The following is a 10,813-nucleotide window of genomic DNA, read 5'->3' on the forward strand; positions in this document are numbered from 1 at the left end:
AGACTGGTCCAAAAAAAACCAATGACAGTCCACCACATTGAGAGTCTGGCTATCAAGGTACAGATCCGATTGGGAATGTACTGTATGGCAATGACAGAAATGCATAATGCAGGTCTTGCCAGCTGAAAACTGAAAGCCATGAGCAAGAGCCCAAGATTGCATTGTGTGTATTGCTCTCTGCAGTCTGCCTTCAGCAACATCCATCACAGATGAACATAAATAAATGCAAAAGTCATCAGCACACAAAAAGGCGGTCACCATAGGTCAAACAGCCACCACCCGGACATGGATAGCCGCTAAAAAGAGGGGGACACTCAAAACAGAACCCTGCGGTATGCCATTCTCCTGGGTATGGGAGGTGCTACTGGAGGCCTGGAAAATGTGACATCAAAGAAAGTTTTGGATAAAAATTAGGAGAGGGCCACCCATTTAAGATGGCAAAGATGTGGTGGCAACTTATGGCATCAAATCTTTATGCAGATCAAAGAAGACTACAACAGGGTGTTGAAGCCGGCCAAAAGCCATTTGGATAGCAGATTCCAGGTGGACTTAATTATCTGCAGTAGAGCAGCCTTGGCAAAACCCACCCTGGGTTGAAGCCAAAAGGTCCCGGGATTCAAGGAATTAATATGGCCTTCGACTCACTATACATTCCTGTAACTTGTAGAGGACAATGGTTAAACTGATCAGTTCATAGCTGTCCATCTGAAGGGGCAGGTTTCAAAACAGTAGTAATGACACTTTCCTCCTCATTCCTGAGAAGGTTGAAAAGGGGCTACTATATCACATCTAGCCACCGATAAGTGTTGAAGAATATGGTTGTGCACCCAGTCTGCTCCAGGAGCTGTGTTGGGGCAGAGAGTGAGTGGGCTGGTGAACTCCCTCTCACTAAATGGGCCATTACAAGGAGCCATGTGATGGGGAACGAAATATAAAGGGAGTCATTCTAGGTCATTTTTGAGAGGATGGAACACAGGTGGATAGTGGACTGATGCTGAGGCTGGGTGAAATGCCAAGCAAAAAGTTCAGCAATAGAATATGGTGTGGTCAGGATAACACCATTAAGGGAAATTTCTGCAACACATGTAAGAGGATGGCAGCCAGAAATGCACCTGATCTTTGCCCTCACCTTTGCAAAGGGAGTATGTGGCCCTATGGCAATGACATATCATTCTGAACAAATCTTTTTCTGGTGTTTAATTAGACAACGGGCCCAGGCACAAAGCTGTTTAAAGGCCAGGACTTGGTCGAGAGATGGATGCCATTTGTAGCATTGAAGGGAACAATGGCAGTTTTTAACAGTTGCATACCAATTGGGGGGGTCAGTAACCGACCCCAACGAAGTTTTTAGGCTAAAACTCCTGTCGTGTTCAGTAGTTTATTTAATAAATACATGACATTTATCGTAATTATAATTTCTGTAGTCGACAATAAGAACAGCTTTTGATTTACATTCATTGTTGAGTTATAGCGATTGTTATAACTGAAGGTGTAGCAGGTCAACGATCACCACTTGCAGTCAACCGGTAAACAGTGTGGTGAGTGGAAGGTAATATCTTTGTGGTATTTGACAGAATGTACAAGAAGATGAAATTGACAGATGACGAAATTGGAAATGTGCTTGAGAGTTCAGACAATGAATTTAGTGGTGAACTATCCGAAAGCTCAAGCAGTGAAACTGAAGATGTAGTCATGGAAATTCCAGATCAAGTAGTTTCTGACAGCAGCAAGTTGAATGAAAGTGAACAGGGTAGGTATTGATTTTTATTACTTTTTGTAGATATTTTGGAGTATATTAGGATGTGTGTCTTGGTAGAGTGCTTAGTTTGCTAGTGTTCGGTTCTGTTTTCATATTTTTATAGATATTCAACCAACAAGATGACAACCCAGGTCAAAAGCAAAAAAATTGATCAACTTGAAAAAGACATGGTGGCCCTGTCAAGTATGACATGGAAGAGAAGCCCTTACGTAAATCAAAGGAGGAGGTCTGTTGCTAACGTAATGAGAACCCCGAAAGGAACTAAGCCAGGGATAAAACCTGATACACCAGGTATAGCTTTTCTCGCGTGCTTTGATGTTAACATCCTGGATAACATTTTGATGTGTACCAATCAAAAGCTTGGAAATCTTAGGGAATCATCTGAAGATATTTTCATACAAAATTCGAAATCATTTGAAAGGGAAGAAATTGTGTCAGCAATTGGAATCCTATTCAACTGTGGAGTCCATAGACAGAACAAGGACAGCTTACGTGATATATTCAGTAACGAAAACTTTCCTATGTACCGAGCTTCATTTTCGGAGCATAGACTGAGGCTCTTACTGAAGTGCTTGCGTTTTGATGATGCTCTAACTCGAGCAGCTAGAAAACAGACCTCAAATTTGCTCCTATCAGGGATATATGGAACATGATAGTAAATTTCCTGAGTTTTATAATCCTAGTGAGTCAGTCACAGTGGATGAAGAACTTGAGACCTTCCATGGGCGATGCCCATTCAGGCAATATATTCCAACAAAACCAGGAAAATATGGAATAGAAGTGAACCTGTTATGTGATTCGTATATGAAATACTGCTTCGCTGCGGATCCCTACATTGGAAAGCCTGCTAATGAGAAGAACCATAACAGTGGCCCTGAAATAGAAGATTGAAATGTCTAACTTGAAACAATCTGGAAGAAATGTTACCATGGACAGAAAGTTCACTACCATTCCACTCGCATCTGATCTTTTGAAAGAGAAAATAACTACAGTCTGCACTATTCAAAGTGACAAACATGATGTTCTTACAGAACTCTGTCCTGTTTCTCTAAAACAAGCTACACCGGGAACAATCCGATTTGCCTTTAGTGATGATGCCACTTTAGTCAGTTATGTGCCTAAGAAAGGAAAGGTTGTTACTGTATTGTCAACCCAACATCATGATATGAATGTGACAGAAGAGTAGCCAGACATCATCCTATTCTACAATTGTACAAAGTCATGAGTGGATACGTTCGATAAGTGTGTAAGAACGTACAGTTGCCGTCGAGCAATGCATCGATGGCCAATGGCGGTGTTTTTCAACTTGATTCACATTGCAGCATACAATTCACATGTTGTATTTCAAGATACACACAAGGAATGGACAAAGAATTACCCGACAAAGAGTTCTGGAAGAAAGAAGTACCTGAAAGATCTTGCTCGTGAACTTTGTGACCTCAACATGAAAAGATGCGCTCAAAATGCTGTAGGCCTACACTCAAAATACACTACAGCGTTATCAACTTTTGGGTATGAGTGTAATCAAAATCAAGGTGTTGTGAGCAGAGCAAACAACGTTACAGAGCCGCGACAGAAAGTAATACCTGCAGCTGTGCATGATCTGCCAAAGAAAGGACTCTGTTACTTACACGCCAGAAGCAAAGACCGTAAGTAAATGAAGGCTAGCACTTCTTGCAGGAAGTATATCTGCCCTGCACACACCAAGAAAGAAGAAATAGTTCGTATTGTTAAAGTGTTCTGAATGTGAATCTGAGTAATCCTTGTAATTGTAAAATTAATACAAATAAATCTAAAAAAATACTATTTTTTACTAAAAGTGTCCCGGAAACCCTTTCCCAGTAATAATAATAATCAACATTTTAATCTTCTAATCTGCCAAAATTATGGAAATACATAAGTAATGTGATTTATTCTAGATAGAGAATGTGTGATGGTTGTGGGGTCTGTCGCTGACCCCTCCCATTGTCGTTGGCTAGTGCAACATACAGCATTGGTATGCAACTGTTAATAGCTGCAGCAATTTCAAGAGTCCAGGGGGATAGTCTTCCGTCAGGGAAATGCTGAGGAAGAGGGAACTGCTGAGGAAGAGGGAACTGCTGAAGCAGCTGCCAAAAGGATGACATCAGTCAAACTCTGTGCAGATTCATCAATGCCACTGTGTGGTGGAGTGGTTGGGATGGCAGCCAAGGAAAAGCATCGCAATTTGCAATATTAAAGGCCCACCTGACAGCCAGCTGACTGCTGCTGAAGGAAAGATAAGATAATTGGAAAATGATTGCTGTCACAGAAATTGTCATGAAATTCCCATTGAATGGAGAGGAGGAAAGGGGTAAGGTTCCCGCACTAAAGTGTGTAGGAGCTACAGTGTTGACCAGGCAGACATCAAGACCTGCAAGTTTGTCTTCATCAATCTTCCCCCAGACAGTGGTCGCAGTACCACTCCACACAAGACTATGGGTATTAAAATCCCCAAGGAGAAGGAAGGGAGGAGGATAAGAACAGGAGGAAGCACTGTAGGTCAGTCTTGGAGGAAAGACTGCAGATTGTTACCACAGAGTCTAAATGGAACAGCCACCACTTGCACTGCAGTTTGAAGAGGAACCTAGGAACTAAGAATGACTGTGTGGACCAACATACAGACACCACTGGAGATTTGCAAAGGGCCAAACTGGTTCGGTTAGAAGGCTTGGAAATCAAAAGAGCCAGTGGATGAGTATCCATGAAATGAGTTTCCTGCATTGTAACACAAGCTACAGAATAGAGAGAAAGAAGAGACTGCAATTCTAGAAGGTGATGGTAGTAGCCATTACAGTTGCATTGGAGGAGAGTAGTACAAGAGCAAGGATGGATGGTGAATGGGCCAGAATTGATCATTGTGCCGAGACAGTGTCTGTCACTGGTAAAGACGAAGTGACATCCATTAATGTAAGATCAGATCCTGATTGAGAAGGAGAGGGCAACACCCCCTGGGATGTTGTGGCAGGGCCTCATCCTGACACTTATGCATCTTGTTAATCTTCTTCTCCTTTGGAGGACGAGGAGGAGGTGTGATTGGGCAGAGAGCAAGTCACAGCAATATTTGGATCAAAAAGAGATTGAGTGGTTTTGAGGGCCAAAGAGGTTGGGTCCCATTGCCCAACTCTAAGTAAAAGGCTGCTTCTCCTGCAGACGCTGGGGAGGGAGGTCTTCTAGAGGGAGCACCTTCCCCAGCAGGTGCCGTAGAAGAGGTTTCTTCTCCAGCGAGGAGAACGAGCAGCTCTTTGACGGAAGAGAATGGGAATCACCTGGGAGCAGGAAGGGGAAGGGGGACAGGATGGACATAAGGAGGAAGGAGGAAACGATGCAACAGAAGCAAAGGTAGGGTAAAGGGTGGAGATGGTCGAATATCTGTTGGGCCTAAGGGAAGGATAGATGGTCAATAGATTTGAATTCCTGAATTTTCCTTTTGTTTTTATAGATCAGGCAATCTGGCAAGCAAGGAGAATGTAGGCTGGAACAATTCACACACTTGGGCAGTGGGGTGAAGGACTCACTACATGGAGAATGTGGCTGCAGTCGCCACAAATTGGAATTGCTTCACACCATGAAGACATGTGATTGAACTGATGATACCAGAAACACTGCATGCGAGGTGGTATATAGGGCCTCACATTGCAATGGTAAACCATAACTTTCACTTTTTCTGGAAGGGTATCCCCTCAAAAGCCAGGATGCAAGCATTGATATCAACACAACTGTCCTTAGGTCCTCTCTGGACTTACGGGGCAAAATGAACACCACACCATGCCAGATTCGTCCTGAATTCCTCATCAGGTTGAAGGAGGAGTTCCCTGTGGAAAAAAATGCTCTACACCATATTTAAGGTCTTGTGAGGAGTAATGCTCAGCAGGATGTCTCCTGAGCACTTGCAAGTGCAAAGGGAAGTCAACTGACAGGCAGAGGAGGTTTTAATCAGTAGGTAACCAGATGGCATCTTACTAAGAAAGTAACTTTCACCAAACTTATCTTCAGTGTAGTCTAAAAAGAGTGCTTTAGTAGTGGCAAAAGTCTCCCTGGCTGTCCTAGAACAAACCAAGTAACAATGAAAGGGTTCTTCCACAAGCCAGTAGGTCTGGCCCTCATCCCAGGAAGGGGAAGGCTGAGGAAGCACAAGTAGGAGCAGACAGAGAACTGTTCCTATCTGAAGAGACAGCTGCACAAAAGTGGCCAGAAGCATAGAGCTTAACACGCTAATTGTGCGGAGCGTCTGCTCTGGTACCACCCATTCCGACCAGGGGCTCATCCCATGGGTACCACGCAGCTAAAGCAAGGGCTCCCTGGCATAGTGGTCATTGCCAGGAGTTCCAGAGCCCCAAAAAGATGAGCAATCACTCCTAGCATGCACGAGCCAGTGACAGCTCAGGCACCTGAAGCGAGATCCCTGTATTGTCAGGGAGTTCAGCCAAGAGAGTACATAACAGCCTCACCGTAAGTAATAGCTACCGTCCTGGTGACCTAGTCAGTGGGAAATGAAATGGGGGGGGGGGGGGGGGAGGCTGGAGGCTACAGTGGGGAAGGATGAGAGGAAGGAGGGGCTTGAGAAGAACACATGCCAGAGATGCTAGGGAGGGAGTTCTTCCCCAAATGACTCGCACTACAGAAACAATATAGAAAGGGAGGTCAAACCCCAAGGGGGGACTAGAAAGAAAAAAGGGGGGGGGGGGGGGGGCAGAGTGTAAATGTGAGACAAGACCGTAAAGGAATAGCATAACTGAGGGAATAGCCAGGTCATCATGAAGGGAAACACTGAAGGAGAAAGAGGGGAGGGGCAGGGCTAAGGTGGGAAGTAGTAAATAAGGGGAAGGAATTGCAGCCTAGGAGGGAAGAGAGGGTGCAGTAGCTCAGAGCCCCGTGTGTGCCACACACACACCCAGAAAAGAGCTGTGGGCTTCCTGGGAGGGAAATACACTGAACAGCCAAAACATTATGACCACTGCTCACCATGACATTGGACGCGGCCTGGTGGCGATGCAGGCACACGACGCTGTAACAAAACTGTGTGAGTGGAGCACACATGGACAGGGGATCAACCTAGCAAAGATATGGGCTTCAAATGTGGAAGTTCATTGAGATAAGCGGTTTTGACAAAGGGCAGATTATTATTAAGCATAGCCTGTGAATGAGTGTCTCAGAAATGGTGAAACTGGTCAAATGTTCACATGCTACTGTCGTGAGCATCTGCAGAAAGAAATAGGACAGTGAAAGTACCACTAGGCGCTAAAGATTGGATGTCCATGACTCTTCACAGAACAATGGGTTCAGAGGTTTGTCTGCTCTGTAAAGTAGGATAGATGATGATCTGAGGCATCTCGGCTGAAAGAGCACAATACTGGTGTACACCCAAGTGTTTCAGAGCACACCATTCATCGTACATTGTTGAACAGGGAGCCCTGCAGCAGACTACCCCCACGTGTTCTCATGTTGAACCAATGATCATCAATTATGATTGCAGTGGACATGGGACTATCGAGATTCAATTGATGATCAATGGAAATAAGTCAACTCTTCAGGTGAATTGCATTTTTGCTACACTAGGTCAATGGTTGTCTCCATAAATGCTGTCATTGAGATGAATGGCACCTCAAAATGTGCAGCATGTCACAGATGCTGTCTGGTGGGAGCTGTATTATGCTATGGGAGACATTCTCCGGCACTTCCATGGTATCTGTGGTGGCAATTGAAAGCATGCTGAGAGCTGCAAACCACATGCATCCCTTCATTCTTGACTTCTTCCGCAATGGTGATGCTATATTGCAGCAGTACAATTGTCCATGTCTTGGAGCCAGAACCATGCTGCAGTAGTTTGAGGAGCATTATAGGGAACTCACATTGATGTCTCGGCGACCATATTTGCTGATTTAAGTCCTACAGAACCCTTCTGAATCACTATTGGGCACCATCACCATGTTCGCAAATCAGTGGCCCATTATTTACACAATTTACTTTGCTTGCGTGTAGACATCTAATGTCACGTATCTCCACAAACCTACCAATAAACTGTTGGACCCCTGATACATATCATCAATGACGTATTTCGTTCTAAAGATAGACAAAGAAGCTATTAAGCAGGTGGCCATATTTTAACACATAAATGTAGATATTCTCTGTATTTTTGACATCATCTATAAAATTCTGACTTCATACAATAATATGTTAGATTAACACATTTTTGTTTATACAATATCATGCCATTTATATTTATTAAAATTTATCATGATTAATATCAGGATGATTACCTTTTTGAGATCAAATTATTATTTTAAGTAAATCACACTAAAATGTTTTCATATGTTATAAATCAGGTACCAAAATAGCAGGCCAGTAATGAAAAAGTGAGTTTCTGAGCCAAGATTGAAGATCGTGAGAACTTGATTAAAAGTTGTGTCGAATGCTCATTTACTAAAAATCCAGTATTGGACAATTTAATTTCTGAGAATGAGATAGCCTTGGGTTGTTGTAATTGTATACTGAAATTAAAACTGGTTTCATTCCAGATCTTTTCATAAACGACTTCCAATACTTTAACAAGAATTGTCGCCCATTGCCTGATAAGGTAACTTCTGGTTAAAATAGTCTTTTTCTGTTTTTGAAATAATTTCTCTGCTTGCACCTTTTCTGATAGAGGAAAAACTATGAATTTCGAGAAAACATCTAGATTGACAAAAATATAACAAAGTCCACCTTCACTTTTTCGTAAATCTCCATAAAAATCCACAGGTACAAAATCCAATGGGTTTTTTCTGAAATAGTATCTTGCATTTCAGCATGGTATGTTCTATTACTTACCTTGACTCACTGACACATATCACAGGTTGGTAATTATTTACCTACCTTTTTAACCATACTATAAAAATAAACGTTTTCCTGTAGTTTAGAATTAACCAAAATTTTATACATAGACCAGACTTTAGTTTACCATTTTGTTTACATACTGATGGTGGTGATATGGTCGAGCGCAGAATTATTTCAGGACAAAGAAGTTGATGGCGAATTTTTGGATAGCACAACAGCCATAACATACATGGCTGTATTTAATTAATCTATCTGCTTTCCCCTCTGGGTAATATAACTGGAAATTATCAGAATCTGCATCTGTCCTCCTAAACTGTGTCGCTTTGAATAATTTGCAATACTTGTCTAATGGTTTTTTACCTAAACAGCTTTACACCAGTCTCCAGCTGGTATCGCGATTCTTACTTTTCCTGATATTGTTGCACATTGACCTAACAATCTTTTGGTCATAGACCCCTTTCACATAACTCCTTCCGAACAGGCTACGAAGGCCCAATGGTACCGACCGGCCACCGTGTCATCCTCGGCCCATAGGAGTCACTGGATGTGGATATGGAGAGGCATGTGGTCAGCACACTGCTCTCCTGGCCGTATGTCAGTTTCTGAGGTCAGAGCCGCTACTTCGCAATCAAGTAGCTCCTCAGTTTGCCTCGCAAGGGCTGAGTGCACCCCTCTTACCAACAGCGCTCCGAGATTCAGCAAAAAGCAGCGGGTAATGAGTATAATGGGCAGGGGCACTATGAATATAGTGCAGGACAATAAGCTGAGAATGTGGGTCTCACCGGAGGCATGCCAGAGATAAGTCCCTGCAGTCGCACTATCCTCTGTGTCCTTGGTGGCTCATATGGATAGAGCGTCTGCCATGTAAGCAGGAGATCCCGGGGTTGAGTCCTGGTCGGGGCACACATTTTCAACTGTCCCTGTTGATGCATATCACGACCTGTATGCAGCTAGGAGTATTCATTTCATTGTAATGGCTATTTTCTGTATTGTTACTATTGGTCTATTTACTAATTGGTGCATTGTCTTCTACCGTGTAGACTGAATACTTACATTATCTTGTCACCTTTGGTCTGGGAGATGATGAAACTTGCACAGGACAGGGTAGCATGGAGAGCTGCATCAAACCAGTCTCAGGACTGAAGACCACAACAACAACAACAACAACAACAAGGAGAATATGTTTGCCCTCTATGCATTCACCGATGGAGTGACAAAAATGGATTTTGAAATGACCACACAGAAGTAAAAATGCATCTGACTACATTTTAACAAGCCATAAAGAGAGAAAGGTAGAGAGAAAGGGAGTGTTCAACATCCCATCAATGAGTTGCAGTCAATGACTAAATGCAAACTAACAAGGGGAGGCCGCCAACTGCGAAATTCAGATTCGATTCATACTGTGCATAATAAAAGCTCATGGCCAGAGGTGTAATGTGGCAAAGCACCAAGATGCACTTCTCAGCCGTTGTCGAGAAAATCGACAATTACAAGAAACCGTTGCAGTGAAATACTCTCTACGATTAATAATTCTCTACAACGTCGTGGCGCAGCGGTAAGCTCTGTGGTTCGTAATCCGAAGGTCGCCGGATCAAATCTCGTGCTATGCAACCTTTTTTTTTAGTATTTGTTTTTTATAATTCAAATATATATATATATATATATATATATATATATATATATATATATATATATATATATATATATATATATAATTCCTGGCAATCAGTTGCAACAATTATGCATATAATAAGTTGTTGAAAGTCGTTTGTCGTGGAAAAACTGGCGACTTCGAACATCATTATGTCTTCCGCAAACAAAGTTGTATTTCACAACTGTTATTAATTGTCTTCATAATGTTAACCACGCATAGTTAACAGAAGACGTAGAAACGATATTCCGAAACGAATACGTATAGCGTAAGTCAAACGTTCGAATTAGAATAGAGATCCCACGAACACAAATTTGCTGTGGCAGGTATGAAATATAAACTCCGTTACTCGCTCGTTACACTTGAATGACAGATGTTGAATGGGCCGAAACGAGCCGCCGCATAACAGCGTAGTTGCCTGCTAACTTCAAAAGAAGGTAGATGCGGTCCCTAGCGCAACTTATAACATTGTCGAAAGTCAGTGCGGACGGGAGAGCTTTGGTACACCCTGTTAAAAAAAAAACGGAAAAATGGAGGCGGTACAATTGGAGAGCGATCCGCCTTCACCA

This window comes from Schistocerca piceifrons, chromosome 5 (genome assembly GCF_021461385.2).
Source record: "Schistocerca piceifrons isolate TAMUIC-IGC-003096 chromosome 5, iqSchPice1.1, whole genome shotgun sequence".
In the NCBI taxonomy this organism is placed as follows: Eukaryota; Metazoa; Arthropoda; class Insecta; order Orthoptera; family Acrididae; genus Schistocerca; species Schistocerca piceifrons.